This window comes from Dendrobates tinctorius, unplaced genomic scaffold (assembly GCF_039654945.1).
Source record: "Dendrobates tinctorius isolate UK_male_01 unplaced genomic scaffold, ASM3965494v1 ptg000123l, whole genome shotgun sequence".
Taxonomy (NCBI): Eukaryota; Metazoa; Chordata; class Amphibia; order Anura; family Dendrobatidae; genus Dendrobates; species Dendrobates tinctorius.
The window spans coordinates 1,773,193-1,790,794 of record NW_027361791.1 but is presented as its reverse complement, the minus strand read 5'-3'; positions in this window follow the sequence as shown (position 1 = coordinate 1,790,794).

Below are 17,602 nucleotides of genomic sequence, written 5' to 3'. Positions count from 1 at the left end.
GAGTCAGGAGCAGAGGGGACTGATGGGAGAGAGATGCTCTCTCTTCCACTGCAATTGAGGGCGGCGCCGGCTGCCTAGGTTGGGGAGCGGGGCCCCGGGGTGAGTGGAGGCCGAGAGTGAAATGATATTCACTGCTGAAGCAGTGAATATTCATTTCTCTTTAGTAGTGGGGACAGTGGCTCCTGCCTCCTGACACCCGCTGCTGCTCCGCTGGCAGGGCCCCCATAGCAGCTGTGTGGCACTGGCTGGGGGCCCCTGGAGCAGTGGGGGCCCTAGGCAACTGCTGTCCCTGTATACCAGTAGAGGTGCCAGGGCCCACCAGATGCCAGGGCCCACCGGAGAATCAGTCCGACGCTACCTGTCTGTATATATAATGTCAGTGTACAAGTAATAGAATGATCACTGGAGACATACACAGGAGTTCTGTATATAGTGTATAGTGTACAGGTAATACAGTGACTCACCAGTAACATTATACACAGGAGCTCTGCATATAGTCAGCGTACAGGTAATACAAGGATCACCAGTGACATTATACACAGGAGCTCTGTATATACTATATAATGTAAGTGTCCAGGTAAATTACTGACTTACCAGTGACCTCTGTATTTGTAGCGATTCATCTTCGCTTTTCTTCCTCTTCCAGCCAGGACACGTTTGCTGCAGAAAATAACACACTATACTTGATCACTTCTAGACCACATTCCCCACTTTCCCCCCCGACTTCTACACTTTATGTGTAAAGGTCAGCCAGGGCAGTAGTCGTGGCTGAGTATTTCGGGTTCGGGCATTGTATACCCTGACCTCCCTCTACAGGAAAACGGTACCTCTTCTCTTGCATGGTACGGTGAATACTCACCGTGCCGTCAGCGTCCCCTTTGCTACGCCGACTTGATGCTGATCCTTGATCCCAATGAATAGAGACACAGTCCAGGGCAACTCTTAGCTGAGCAAATTTATTTACTTCAGGACACAGCACATCCACATAGTTTCCAGCATTTTCATCACAGTAAAGACAGCACATTACTTCATCTTTCCCTTCACTGTTCCTTGCAGTGTTTCCGTTTGACGAAGCGTCTCAGACGGCTCCTCAGTGTCCTCCCTGTATAGCGTCACCACGGTGAAGCGCTCTCCAGCATGTTTCGCCCCGGACATCAGAGATTCAGCCCACGTAGCTTTCCACCACATTCTGGAGTGACCTGCCCGTACCCTTTTACGGTAACCTTCAATCTTCCTCTGTTTACTTACACTCTTTTCCACTTTATTGCTGGTTCTGCTGTACCGTGTTCTTCTCTAGATGGCTGGGCATCAGCTTTAACATCACGGGGTAGTTAGGCAGCTCAGGCATATAGCCCACCCGAGCACAAAGGGGTCAGGCCTCTGACTGCCTGAAACTGGAAGACCATCCTGGCTTATTCTCCAGCTATCCCCTCCTACAGTTAACTCCTATATGTCCTACAGCTACATCTACTGTGCAATGAGCTCAGTGCCCCATCTAGTGACCATAGCCCAGACTGCACTGTCCCTACCAAGTACAAGGTGCAGAAACATAGTTTATGCTATATAAATAATACAGCAACATGAAATATACGATAATGCGCAACAATGGTATAACATATTATATAAATATATACAGTGGGGAAAAAAAGTATATAGTCAGTCAGCAATAGTGCAAGTTCCACCACTTAAAAAGATGAGAGGCGTCTGTAATTTACATCATAGGTAGACCTCAACTATGGGAGACAAACTGAGAAAAAAAAATCCAGAAAATCACATTGTCTGTTTTTGTTTCATTTTATTTGCATATTATGGTGGAAAATAAGTATTTGGTCAGAAACAAGCAATCAAGATTTCTGGCTCTCACAGACCTGTAACTTCTTCTTTAAGAGTCTCCTCTTTCCTCCACTCATTACCTGTAGTAATGGCACCTGTTTAAACTTGTTATCAGTATAAAAAGACACCTGTGCACACCCTCAAACAGTCTGACTCCAAACTCCACTATGGTGAAGACCAAAGAGCTGTCAAAGGACACCAGAAACAAAATTGTAGCCCTGCACCAGGCTGGGAAGACTGAATCTGCAATAGCCAACCAGCTTGGAGTGAAGAAATCAACTGTGGGAGCAATAATTATAAAATGGAAGACATACAAGACCACTGATAATCTCCCTCGATCTGGTGCTCCACGCAAAATCCCACCCCGTGGGGTCAGAAAGATCACAAGAACGGTGAGCAAAAATCCCAGAACCACGCGGGGGGACCTAGTGAATGAACTGCAGAGAGCTGGGACCAATGTAACAAGGCCTACCATAAGTAACACACTACGCCACCATGGACTCAGATCCTGCAGTGCCAGACGTGTCCCACTGCTTAAGCCTGTACATGTCCGGGCCCGTCTGAAGTTTGCTAGAGAGCATTTGGATGATCCAGAGGAGTTTTGGGAGAATGTCCTATGGTCTGATGAAACCAAACTGGAACTGTTTGGTAGAAACACAACTTGTCGTGTTTGGAGGAAAAAGAATACTGAGTTGCATCCATCAAACACCATACCTACTGTAAAGCATGGTGGTGGAAACATCATGCTTTGGGGCTGTTTCTCTGCAAAGGGGCCAGGACGACTGATCCGGGTACATGAAAGAATGAATGGGGCCATGTATCGTGAGATTTTGAGTGAAAACCTCCTTCCATCAGCAAGGGCATTGAAGATGAAACGTGGCTGGGTCTTTCAACATGACAATGATCCAAAGCACACCGCCAGGGCAACGAAGGAGTGGCTTCGTAAGAAGCATTTCAAGGTCCTGGAGTGGCCTAGCCAGTCTCCAGATCTCAACCCTATAGAAAACCTTTGGAGGGAGTTGAAAGTCCGTGTTGCCAAGCGAAAAGCCAAAAACATCACTGCTCTAGAGGAGATCTACATGGAGGAATGGGCCAACATACCAACAACAGTGTGTGGCAACCTTGTGAAGACTTACAGAAAACGTTTGACCTCTGTCATTGCCAACAAAGGATATATCACAAAAGTATTGAGATGAAATTTTGTTTCTGACCAAATACTTATTTTCCACCATAATATGCAAATAAAATGAAAAAAAAAAAACAGACAATGTGATTTTCTGGATTTTTTTTTCTCAGTTTGTCTCCCATAGTTGAGGTCTACCTATGATGTAAATTACAGACGCCTCTCATCTTTTTAAGTGGTGGAACTTGCACTATTGCTGACTGACTAAATACTTTTTTTCCCCACTGTATACAAGTACAACAGCAACATGGGGGTTTAAAGGGGTAAGACTCTCAACCCCTTACACATGTCTACATATTGATATTAGTCATGTATTTTACTACAGCACAGGCACCATTTTGATGAATGCAAACCTTTTTTTTGTAACCCCACAAACACCCGGAGCACCAGAATCTCAATAACTGAAATTTACAAATACAGATTACACAACAACCACAAGATGCATTTCATCACCCAGGTCACCTCATTTTAATCAGTATAACAGCGTAGACCTGACACTGTCTGTACTTTACTGTTCACAATCCTGCTGACAGGATCCCTTTAAATCTAAATTTTAATAAGTTTGTTCTTTTCTGCGCTAAACGTCCCCCAAACCCTGAGGACGGCGAGTATACCTTGGTTGTGTTTTGCTGTATGTGTATACAAAAGTACAAGAAGAGCACCTATCAGGGGCTCAGAAAAGCTGGGTGGCATGTGTGCTAGTGTGTGACCCAGCGCAGGTGTCTCACTGGCCTATCAAAACAGTGACCGATAGCAGCAAACAGTGTGATGGTGATGTGAGAACTGTCTGCGGGGTGCGCTTAGGTGAGTGGACAAAAGAATATGGGAGGTTCACCTTTATAGTAACATCCCAGGGCAGGTGTGTCGTGAGCAAGTGGTGTTCAAGAAATATTGGTGGCAGTGGTTGTGACTTATCCTGACACACAATGTACAGGGAAATGGGAAAATTGTGAAAAAAAACGCAATTCTGACCTTAATTATGTTTACGGCGTACATTATGTGGTAAAAATGACCATGTAATATGATTCTCCTCATCAGTATGATTACAGAGATACTAAACGTGCCCAGATTTTTAAATTATTTTAGTGGTAGAAAAAAAATCAAGACTTTGAAATAAAAAATATGTTGGAGTTTGTGTTGCCATTTTCCGAGACCCGTAGTTTTACTTTTTCGTTCAATAGAGCTATGAGAGGGATTATTTTTTCATAAGGCGAGACGTTATTATGGATATTACTTTGGGATAGATATGACATTTTAGTTGCTTGTTACGCATTTTAACCCCTTCACTACCAAGAGTGGTTTGCACGTTAACTACCGGGCCAATTTTTACAATTCTGACCACTGTCCCTTTATGAGGTCATAACTCTGAAACGCTTCCGTGGATCCCGGTGATTCTGACAATGTTTTCTCGTGACATATTGTACTTCATGTTAGTGGTAAAATTTCATTCATATAACTTGCGTTTATTTATGAGAAAAACGGAAATTTGGCGAAAATTTTGAAAATTCCGCAATTTTCCAACTTTGAATTTTTATGCCCTTAAATCACAGAGATATGGCACACAAAAAAGTTAATAAGTAACATTTGCCACATGTTTACTTTACATCAGCAACATTTTTATTTGTTAGCAAGATATAAGGGTTAAAAGTTGACCAGCGATCTCTCATTTTTGCAACACCATTTTATTTTTACGGACCACCTCACATTTGAAGCCACTTTGAGGGGTCTATATGATAGAAAATACCCAAAAGTGACACCATTCTAAAAATTGCACCCCTTAAGGTGCTTAAAACCACATTCAAGGTGTTTATTAACCCTTCAGGTGCGTCACAGGAATTTTTTGAATATTTAAAAAAAATTAACATTTAACTTTTTTTCACAAAAAAAATTACTTCAGGTTCAATTTTTTTTATTTTACCAAGTGTAACAGGAGAAATTGGACTGCAAAAATTATTGTGCAATTTGTCCTGAGCACGCTGATACCTGATATGTGGGGGGGAACCACTGTTTCGGCGCATGGCAGAGCTCAGAAGGGAAGGAGCGCCGTTTGACTTTTTCAATGCAAAATTGGCTGGAATTCTGATCGGACGCCATGTCGCGTTTGGAGAGCCCCTGATGTACCTAAACAGTGGAAACCCCCCACAAGTGACCCCATTTTTGAAACTAGACCCCCTAAGGAACTTATCTAGATATGTGGTGAGAACTTTGAACCCACAAGGGCTTCACAGAAGTTTATAATGCACAGCGGTACAATTAAAAAATCATATTTTTTCCAAAAAATGATCTTTTCACCCCCAATTTTTATTTTCCCAAGGGTAACAGGACCCTAAAAGTTATTGTGCAATTTGTCCTGAGTACACTGATACCCCATATGTGGGTGTAAATGACTATTTGGGCACATGGCAGAGCTCGGAAGGCAAGCAGCGCCATTTGACTTTTTTGGCTGGAATTGAGATCAGACACCATGTCGCGTTTGGAAAGCCCCTGATGCACCAAAACAGTGGAAACCCCCCACAAATGACCCCATTTTGGAAACTAGACCCCCCAAGGAACTTATCTAGATGTGTGGTGAGAACTTTGAACCCCCAAGTGCTTCACAGAAGTTTATAACGCCCAGGCGTGAAAATAAGAAAAAATTTTTTTTTCCACAAAAATGATATTTTTGCCCCAAAATTTTTATTTTCCTAAGGGCAACAGGAGAAATAGGACCCCAAAAGTTGTTTTGCAAATTGTCCTGATTAGGCTGATACCCCATATGAGGGGGTAAAACACTGTTTGGGTGCATGGCAGGGCTTGGAAGGGAAGGAGCACCATTTGACTTTTTCAACGCAGAATTGGCTGGAATTGAGATCAGATGTCATGTTGCGTTTGGAGAGCACCCGATGTGCGCAAATAGTGGAAACCCCCAATTCTAGCCCTAGCCCTAACCCTAACCCTAGCCCTAGCCCTAACCCTAGCCCTAGCCCTAACCCTAGTGGGAAAATGGAAATAAATACATTTTTTTAATTTTATTATTTTTCCCTAACTAAGGGGGTGATAATGGGGGGTTTGATTTACTATTTATGGCGGTTTTTATGTTTGACAGCTGTCGCACGCTAAAAGACGCTTTTTATTGTAAAAATAGTTTTTGCATCACCACATATTGAGAGCTATAATTTTTCCATATTTTGACCCACCGAGTCATGTGAGGTCTTATTTTTTGCGGGACGAGTTGACGCTTTTATTGGTATCATGTTCGGGCATGTGACATTTTTTGATCGCTTTTTATTTCGTTTTTTGGGACGCAGAATTTACAAAAACCAGCGTTTCATGAATTTCTTTTGGGTGGTGCGTTTACGCCGTTCCGGGTGCGGTAAAATTTATAAGGCAGTTTTATTCTTCGGGTCAGTACGGTTACAGCGATACCTCATTTAGGTGGTTTTTTTATGTTTTGGCGCTTTTATGCAATGAAAATAATTTTATATAAAAAATAATTATTTTTGCATCACTTTATTCTGCGAGCTATAACTTTTTTATTTTTTCGCTGATGATGCTGTATGGTGGCTCATTTTTTACGGGACAAGATGACGTTTTCAGCGGTACCATGGATATTTGTATGCATCTTTTTGATCGCGCGTTATTGCACTTTTTGTTCGGCAGTATGATAATAAATCATTATTTTTTGCTTCGTTTTTTATTTTTATTTTTTAAGGGGTTCACTTAAGGGGTTAACTATTGGGACAGTTTTATAGGGCGGGTCGTTATGGACGCGGCGATACCAAATATGTGTACTTTTATTGTTTTGTTTTTTTTATTTCCAAAAAATGAATTTATTGGGGAATATTTTTTTTTTTTTTTTAATTTATTTGGCGATTTTTTTTAAATTATTTTTACACTTTTTTTTATTTTTTTTTTACTTTATTACAATGTCCCATGGGGGACATCACTGTCCTGTGACAGATCGCTGATCTGTCACATCACAGATCACTGTGACAGATCAGCGATCTGTCAGGCACTGCACAGGCTTCCTCATGCCTACACTTTGCAGGCACTGAGGAAGCCAGCTTCCTGCAGGCCCCCGCCATATTGGATCCGGGGACCTGCAGGAAAGGAGTCCTCCGCAGCAGCGCTGCACATTGTGCTGCCGTGGGGGCTCAGGGAAGCACGGAGGGAGCCCCCTCCCTGACGATGCTTCCCTTTAACCCCCGGTACACCGCGATCATGTTTGATCGCGGTGTGCAAGGGGTTAACGTGTCGGGGGCGGTCCGTAACCGCCCCTGACACATTGTGCCGGGTGTCAGCTATGATAATTAGCTGACACTCGGCCGCGATCAGCGGCGCTCACCACGTGGGCGCCGCTGATCGCGATGACGTAATATTCCGTCCATGGTAATTAGGTCCATGGTCACATGGACGGAATATTACGTCAATTGTAGGTAAGGGGTTAAGTGGTATTGCAGCGACCAAAAAATACCGCAATGTTGGCGTTTTTAAATTTTTTGTGTTTACCAATTGGGTTAATTATTTTTATATTTTGATAGCTTGGACTTTGCTGGATGCGGCGATATCACTTGACATTTTTTTTTATGTTCATTTTCAATGGAGGAAAATTGAACTTTTATGAGTTTTTTTTTCATATTTGTTTAAATCTTTTTTTGTTGTTTTACTTTTCTTTTCACTTCATTTATCGCTCCCTAAGGCCCCTTCCACACTTCAGTTTTTTGCAATCAGTCACGATCCGTCAGGTTTTGACAAAAAACGGATCCTCAATTTTTTTTTGAGGATCCGTTTTTTCCCCATTGACTTGCATTAATGGCGGATTGTGACGGATGGCTGTCCGTTTCATCCGTTTTTTTTGAGGATCCGCCAAACGTTACTCTCTCTCTCTCTCTCCTTCCCGACCAGCGTTTCCTTTAAATTTCCTCATTTTCAGGATCCTTCTGAAAACGGATCCTGTGCCATCCGTTCACATCAGTTCAGAACGGATCCGCTTGTCTGCCTTTTTGGCGGATTTGAACTGATGCAAAAAACTGAAGTGTGAAAGAGGCCTAAGCTGTACTACATACAGGGGCTAATGGTGCAGCAGAAGTGTGAACTTTTTGATGCTTTTGTTTAATATTTTCCACTATAGTATATGGAGAGCATAAAAAACGCATGCAAAATTCCAATGAAGTCTCCAATTGTGGAACTGAAGCATTCCTCTACTAAAAAAATGCATTCGAAAAAACTGCCACAAAAAAATACAATAAAAAGTTTTGATTGCTTTAGTGCGAATACCTATGGAAACAATGCAGCACTTCTGCACGTGTGAACATGGCCCAGGAGAGACTCTGGACAATTTGTACGTTCTACACCAGGTTCACACTTGGGGTTATTTATTTTTTATCACTACTTAGAATTACAGACAAATTAAAAAAAGTGATCTGAGCCAATTATATGGAAAAAATACAATATTATTTAACATTTATTCTGAAGCTATATGAAATAATTCCGACTACAGCAATGGTCTGTGCCCATCACGGGTGATCCGTGTTACCGGGAAGAGAGGAGGAGACATTCCTAGAAGGAGCTGACAATAGATACATCACGTTATCTCACATATGAGGATACAGAATTATACAGGTTTGAAAATATCAAATAGAAAGATTTGCCTGTAAACAGGTAAAAAAGCAAAAACAGTAAATAAAGCAATGACTTGGGCTCTTGTACCGGTAAGTTTTTATACATCTCATCCCAATCCAGCTAACCCCTATCCGTACAGTGGCAGCTGGTATTGGATGGTCTGCCATGGGTAACATAACTAGTTCTCCTATATTAGACCCATTGCCATGTTCGTCTTTATGACATCACAGAAGCGTTGTCCACGAGTCATGGAATGTTCCGCAAGAACGGTCAGTGCGAGGCAAGCAGAGATAGAGAGGAGAGCTGAACACTAACCCAGAGCGACTTGTAAATCACTTTTTACTTGTTTTGTTTATTTTTTTTACTTTTATTTCTTTTTTTTGGGAGTGTTTTCTACCATCCGCACACACTTTTGTGTGTGTGGAGGGGAAGGCAGCCTAATGGCTGCACCCGTAGCTGGAGGAAAGTTCCAACCACGGAGACGTCTCCCACATGCCAGGACATCCCTATACAGTCAGAGGCCTGAACACCACCAAAGGCCAACTGGCTTCACGGGGTATGTGATGGCAGTGCTTTATTATATCGTGTCATTTATTAAATGCCTGTTCAAAACACCAGAAAAGGCAAAGGACCGATATTCCAGACTGAAAAGTCCACCACCATATCCTACAATGCCCGAAATAGGCCGATTCGTACAACCTGCAGCACACATCAGCGCAGAGCCAGAGGGTATGAAGGAACGCCTGATACTCACCAGAACAGTAGATGAGGAAGAGACAACAGCCACATTGCCCAGGAGCCCATCCCCATGCACCTGGATGGAGCTAACTCCCTCTCAAGCACGTATACTCCTCAGTATGCCTTACGACCATCAACCGCGTATTAAGGTGACTGCTAAACAAGGCTACAATCCTACACCACACCTGCCAGTCAGCTATACCACTGGAAAGATCATGCAAGTAATGCTGATGAGCCCACAGGATGTACAACGTGCCTACAAGAGAGATTTGGGTTTCCTTCCAAGTCCTAGGAAGATCATTCTCCCGAGAAGAGAATTCCGCGACACTTTGATTTAGCCGGCGGAAAATGTAGTGGCGAGCACATACCATCTTCTGCACAGCTGCTTCTCAGACAGATTTTCCGGTTTTGACTATGGCTTGATCAATGGATTATGTTTCTATACTGCCGCCTGCCCTGACCTCTGCTTGTTTAAAGTTATGCATCTACACTGCCGCCAGCCCTGACCTTTGCTTGCTCAATGGATTATGTTTTTGAACTGCCGCCTGCCCTGACCTCTGCTTGCTCAATGGATTATGTTTTTGAACTGCCGCCTGCCCTGACCTCTGCTTGCTCAATGGATAATGTTTTTGAACTGCCGCCTGCCCTGACCTCTGCTTGCTCAATGGATTATGTTTCTGCACTGCCGCCTGCCTGACCTCTGCTTGCTCAATGGATTATGTTTTTGAACTGCCGCCTGCCCTGACCTCAGCTTGCTCAATGGATTATGTTTCTGCACTGCCGCCTGCCCTGACCTCAGCTTGCTCAATGGATTATGTTTCTGCACTGCCGCCTGCCCTGACCTCTGCTTGTTTCCGGTTATTAATCTGTGATACTAATAAAAATGTATATTATTCTGCACTATATGGACTGTGGGTCGTTTTTTTCTTTGGTTTTATGGTTGTTTCCGGTTATGTTTCTGCACTGCTGCCTGCCCTGACCTTTGCTTGTTTCTGACTACTCATTTGCCTGCTGATTTTGTACTTCTTCCTCAATGCCTGCACTTTTAAGACCCCAGTAGAGCTAATTTATATAAATCCTGCATCCTAACAATGAAGCCGGGTTATAGGGCTTCTGATCACAATGGTAGGATGATGCCTCAATGTGAAGAAGGGTAGCACCAGTTCTTCACCTAACAGTATGGAATTCTTATCTAAAAAATTGATAAAGGAACAGTACAGTATAGACAAAGGTCCCATAAACTCAACAAGTACAAACCATAAAGAACTTTAAGCATAAACATATGAGACAACAAACCAAATGGCTCAGAATACCACATCCGACCCAACCAGCAGTTTTGTTGAAGGTATTTTCCTCTGAACTTTCATTAAGAGGGTACAACATCTCAAATACAATAGACTGGTGTGGGTCTCCAACCATTTAGGAACCCTCAAATCAATAGTACAGGGGTCTTGAATCAGCCACAAAATTGCTTCAGGAAGAATTGGGTGGAGCACTGGTTTCATATGTAACCTGCCGCTCATGTCAAGGTCTATGAAAATAACCAAACACAAGGCTGAGTACTCAGATCTTATAGGAACCTCCCCAATAGTGAATGGCCATATCTCCATTCATAGTTCCCCCAGGTCTGTAGACAGATGCGGGTTTCACGTCCGGGACCTCTGCCTATCAGACATTTATAGAATATTTTATGGATAACACATAAATGTTTGGGAAAACTCCTCTTCTAAATAGTGCGCCTCAAGTTTCATCTGCTGTTTGCAGTGGTATGTAGTCATCATAGCTCATATGAGGGAAGGTTTCTTGAGAGGGGAGTATCCATCTACTATATCCATATTCTGTGGATATCTACCCTAATAAAGCTTATGGACGGTGAGTGCAGTGATGAGACTGACCCTTTATTAACATGTTCTGTCCCACAAACTAATGTAGTACACTGCACTGACTGCCGATAAATTGTCTTTGGATAATAAAGTCTAACGTTTGTTATATGTAATATAACACTTTTTTTCCCAGAATTATCTAAGAATTATCGACAAGGAAAATGGACTCAAGATAAAGCTGAGAAACATGCATTTCTTCACAGCTCCTGATATAGGTAGTGTGGTCTTTAAAAACAGTAGTCCCCAACTTGTGCCTCCTCAGCAAGTAATCCCCTAGCCATTGGTAGATCATAACTTGCTGATTACGGGTGTTTCACTGCCAGGACCCCCACCAATCCTAAGAACAGGGTGTCTGGAACAAGCGGCTATTAAGAATGCGCAACAACACCTCTTTCATTATGGGACAATGATGGGGCTGTTGATGGACTATGATGGGGCTGATGTGCTGATGATGGACTATGATGGGGTTGATGTGCAGATGATGGACTATGATGGGGCTGATGTGCTGATGATGGACTATGATTGGGATGATGAAGCCTGCAATAACAGAACATAGCAGTACGACCCCTTAGCCTGGAGTTCCCTAACAAATAGCTGGGGAGGGTCCGAGCTCACAGTCAGACCTTAGAAGAAGAGTTAATAGTTTTGTTTCTTCTGTCTTAAAGGAAAAAAAAAAGGCTTACCGTATATACTCGCGTATAAGTCGAGATTTTCAGCCCATTTTTTTGGGCTGAAAGTCCCTCTCTCGGCTTATACGCGAGTCATATACCAGGGGTCGGCCGGGAAGGGGGAGCGGGGGGTGTCGGAGATCATACTCACCTCTCCTGGCATGTTTCTGCAGCCCCCCGTGCTTATTCCATATTCTCTGCGCTGTTCTTCCTGCTTTCAGCGGTCACGTGGTACGCTGATTACCCTCATTAATATGCACATATGTAATGAGCGGCACCACGTGACCGCAGAAAGCAGGAAGAACAGCGCTGAGAAGATGGAACAAGCACGGGGTGCTGCAGAGACATGCCAGGAGAGGTGAGTATAACGGGGGGAGCCATATTCACCTGTACCCCGTTCCAACGCTTTGCGTCGCTCTGCTGTCTTGCTTCCTCTGGCAGTGACGTTTAGGTCAGAGGGCGCCATGACGTAGTTAGCAGGCGCCCTCTGCCTGAACAGTGACTGCAGAGCCAGCAACGCTGAGGTGCAGCAGCTGCAGCAACGACAAGGTGAGTATATAGTTTTTTGTTTTTTTTAATTGAGGCTGCGGCAGCAGCATTGTAAGGGGCCACTAGTCACTGTGCAGCATTGTAAGGGGCCACTAATCACTGTGCAGCTTAGAATGGGCCACTAATCATTGTGCAGAATTATAAGGGGCCACTAATCGCTGTGCAGCATTATAAGGGGCCACTAATAACTGTGCAGCATTACAAGGGGCCACTAATCACCGTGCAGCATAATAAGGGGGCACTAATCACCGTGCAGCATAATAAGGGGCCACTAATCACTGCAGCATTACAAGGGGCCACTAATCACTGGGCAGCATTATAAGTGGCCACTAATCACCGTGCAGCATTATAAGGGGCCACTAATCACTGTGCAGCATTATAAGGGGCCACTAATCACTGTGCAGCATTATAAGGGGCCACTAATCACTGCGCAGCATTAAAATTGGCCACTCACTGTGCAGCATTACAAGGGGCCACTAGTCACTGTGCAGCATTATAAGGGGCCACTAATCACTGCGCATTATAAGGGGCCACCAATCACTGTGCAGCATTATAAGGGGTCACCAATCACTGTGCAGCATTATATGGGGCATATGTTATTATGGACCATGTTATAGGGCCACCATTATTCACTGTGCAGCATTATTAGGCATATTTTTGTATGGAGCATCTTATGGAACCCATCATGAACTTTATGGAGCATTATATGGGGCCATCATAAACTTTATGGAGCATCTTATGGGGCCCATTTTTTTTTTAAATTTACCAGTAGCTTCGGCATTTTCCAATCTAGGCTTTTACGTGAGTCAATAAGTTTTCCCAGTTTTTTGTGACAAAATTAGGGTGGTCGGCTTATACATGGGTCGGCTTATACACGAGTATATACGGACTTCTAAAGAAAATTGCCCCCAAGTTATTTTGAGCGACCCCGCCTGCTGTACCATCCTTGTGATTTACGAGAACGTTTCTCACTTCCTGCTAGGACAGCGGATACCCAAGGAGTAAAGAGAGAAGGTCCTAGTCTGCAGGGACAACAGAGACTTTAGAAGAAGGCAAACCAAGGTTTATCGCTAGCACTAGTGTGAGAGAAGGTTTATACTACAGAACAGAAGTGCTGTAACAGGAAAGAACCTAACAAATAAAAAAGATTGTAGACAAACCTGATTTTGCTATCTATTCATGTCATTGCCTTCCATATTACAGTGAAATTTCCCTAAATTCGGTATCTGATAATCCACAATGACGTATATTCAGGGTCGAACTGGGGTGTCTGGGGCCCACCAGGGGAATGGACTCTAGGGCCCCATGCTACAGCTATATGCTAATATCTGTCAGTCGTTATCCCCATTATAGTGGAGCCTCGGCTGTAAAACACAGGCGGCTCCTGCACATCTACTGTGCACCCCCATAACTAGAATGTATAATTACGGTAGTTTACATTAATGTGGTTCTTTGGTTAAAACAATTTGTCACCGATCCATGGGCTCTATAGGATAGCTGATCGCATACGTCCGACCATTAGAAACTGCACCGACCGGAAGAATGAGAAAGTTTTATCGTTGATAGGACACTTATCCCCATTTTAAAATGGAGCAGCAGGTTAGATATCTGACCGAAGCTTCATTCATTCTCTTTGGGGCTTCTATAAAAATACAAGTGCAGCCACTGAGGGAATGAATGGATCAGTGGTCAAGTCGGACATGCCACTCCAGTCTAATGGGGATAAAAAGTTCCACATTTTGCTGAATGGGTCCAAGTAGTTAGACCCCCCAATCAATACGTCATCACTTGTCCTGTGAATAGGAGATTACGTTTTTCCACAGGAAACCCTTGTAAGTGCATCTCTGCCGCTGTTTACAAAGTATTTAATCTCTAATGGAAATAAAGAATATTCTCCTAATTAATATCAGAGAGAACTAATGACCGTCATACACAACACAATCCACTGTACCAAGACCAATAATACCACATACAGGGGAGAAATACCACCACACCATGACCAGACCACATAGTACCCGCATCATATCACATAAAAGGCACAAATACAACCACACCATGACCAGACCACATATTACCACCACATAGTGACCGAATAATATGACATATTACCAGCATATAGGGACCAAATAATAACTCATACACGGAGAAATACTTCCACACTGTGAACAGTCCACAAATTACCACCACTTATTGATGGAATACTACAATACTGATTATGAATACAAACCACAATACTAACAACACTGTTATTACCACCAGTGACATTATACACAGTACCTCTGTATATAGAGTCAGTGTACAGGTAATACAGTGATTACCAGTGACATTATACACAGGAGCTCAGTGATCACTGGCAACATTACTGTCAAGGTTTGCTCAGCTTGTGGGATTAGGTAGTTCAGAGGTTAATGTGGATGGCCTCACTCTGAGATTCTGGGAGGCTTTTTAAAGCCTCATTGTGGGCTCATTACTCATCGTTTATACTCAGACCTTTGGCCGAGTGTGTGTGACCCTGGTGTGCTTTGTGACTGTAATACTTTATGCTTGTTTGGTTTTGATCTGGTTCTGTCCCTGTTACGAGTTCTGCCTGTCCCTCTTGTACTGCGTTGCTATCTCTGTGTATGACTCATTGCCTATGACCTGACTATTCTCTGATTACCCCTCTTGTACTGTGCAGCTATCTCCATGTATGACTCATTGCTTACGTTCTGACTACTCTCTGCTCGCCCCTCTGGTATCGCGCCGCCCTCTCCATGTATGACCGCCCGTTTGTCTGACCTGAGTTCCCCTCGCCTCTACTCCAGGATTCCTGTAGTAGAGTCCTACAATCATCTTCAGAAGTGGGACACTAAGCCCCGCCCCCTGTGGTCACATGATCGTAGGTCCTTGTACTTCTTACTACCTTCAGCATCGCAGGTCCCGTCTGCCTCAACTTTCCCTGCAGTATCGGACCCCGGGCCCTCCCGCAGTAGGGGTGAGTCACGCTGCTCAGCCGTGGCAGTTCGCCGACGCTGACAGGATCTTGATATTTATACACAGAAGATCTGCATACAGTGTCAGTGTAATACAGTGACCACCAGTGAAATTATACACAGGAGCTTTTGGAAGTGCATTGAGCAGCAGGGTGGTTTGCTGGTGAAGGGAAAAAAATCTCTTTAAATCTTCTGCCTGAGCGAGTGTAAACGAGCTGAGTGTGACCTGAGCGTAAGTGCGAACGGTGGTAAGTGTGTGACTTGTGATTCAGTGACTTTGGATTCAGGGAGTTTGCAAAGGAGGTATTACTGAATTGCTGTTATATTTTATTAATACTTTTTATTTATTTTTACTTATCTTTTCTGTCTGGTGCAATCCCCATTAGGAATGTGCTCCACTATTGCCAATGCCATCCAGTGTATGTCTTGCCGCATGTACGCAATCCTTGACCAGCCAGTCGAGGGTGCATACTGCTGTGCGAGATGTGAGCACATTGTGCATTTGGAAGCCCAGATACTGGATTTAAATGTGCAGCTGGCAACACTGAGATCAATAGACAATATGGAAAGGAGACTTCTACTCACTGAGCAGACGCTCAATGAGATAGATGAGGGGGGGATGCTAGGTTGGAGCTGCAGGACAGTGAAGCAGTAAGATGGGTGACAGTTAGAAGGTGGGGTAGACAGAAGAGTGCCAGGGAGGCTAGTCCTGATCTGGCACAACCCAATAAGTTTGCCAAGTTGGCAGATGAGGGGAGTGTCAGTGCAGGGGTAGCACTGCTGCAGCAAGGCATGTCCTCTGAAAGCCAGAGGAGTATATGCTCCAGTAAGGGGAGAAATAGGAGAGCAGGGCAGGCCAGACAGGTGCTGGTAGTGGGGGACTCAATTATTAGGGGAACAGATAGGGCAATCTGTCACAAAGAAAGGGATCGTCGAACGGTGTGCTGCCTATCTGGCGCGCAAGTCTGACACATCGCTGACCGGGTTGACAGATTACTGGGAGGGGCTGGTGAGGATCCAGCGGTCATGGTGCACATTGGTACAAATGACACAGAGGTAGGTGGAAGGTCCTTAAAGATGATTTCAGGGAATTAGGCTGCAATCTTAAGGCAAGGACCTCCAAGGTGGTATTTTTGGAAATATTTCCTGTACCACGTGCCACGCCAGAGAGGAGATTAGGGAAGTTAATAAGTGGTTCAAGAATTAGTGTAGGAAGGAGGGGTTTGGGTTCCTGGAGAACTGGGCCGACTTCTCAGTTGGCTACAGGTTCTACGCTAGGGACGGGCTGCACCTCAATGGGGAGGGTGCAGCTGTGCTGGGGAAAAAAATGGCTAGAAGGGTGGAGGAGTGTTTAAACTTGGAACTAGGGGAGGGTATTCATTTTATAAGAGGGGAAGACTGTGTAGATAGAGACCTGGGCACAAATAATGAAATTGGGGGTGGTAGTGGCATGGGGGGTGAGGTTAGAACAGTTAATAATTTAAGAAATAGAGGTACAGACATACATAAAGTGCATGTATACAAATGCCAGAAGCCTCGCCAACAAAATGGAGGACTTAGAATTAATTTTGTTGGAAGATAAGGTATATTGCACCCCCTCATAGGGTATAAGGCTGCCCCCTCATAGGGTATAATGCTTCTCCCCCCTCATAGGGTATAATGCACCCCCTCATAGGGTATAATGCTGCCCCCTCATAGGGTATAACACTAGATAGATAGATAGATAGATATGTGATAATTAGATGTATAGATAGATAATAGATAGATAGATCTATGGATAGACAGATAGATATAAAGATAATAGATAGTGAAAGATATAGGTAGCTATAGAGATAGATAGACCTAGATAGATATAGATAGATAAATAGATAGATAGGGGATAAATAGATATATGGATAGATAGATAGAAAGATAGATAGATAGATAGATAGATAGAAAGATAATAGATAGTGATAGCTATAGATAGGTATATAGATAGATAGATAGGGGATAAATAGATAGATCTATGGATAGATGATATATAGATGGATAGATATAAAGATAATAGATAGAGATAGATATAGATAGGTATAGAGATAGATGGATATAGACTATTTATATCTATCTATATCTACCTCTATATCTATCTATCTATCTATATCTATCTCTATATCTAAGATAGAGACAGATAGATAT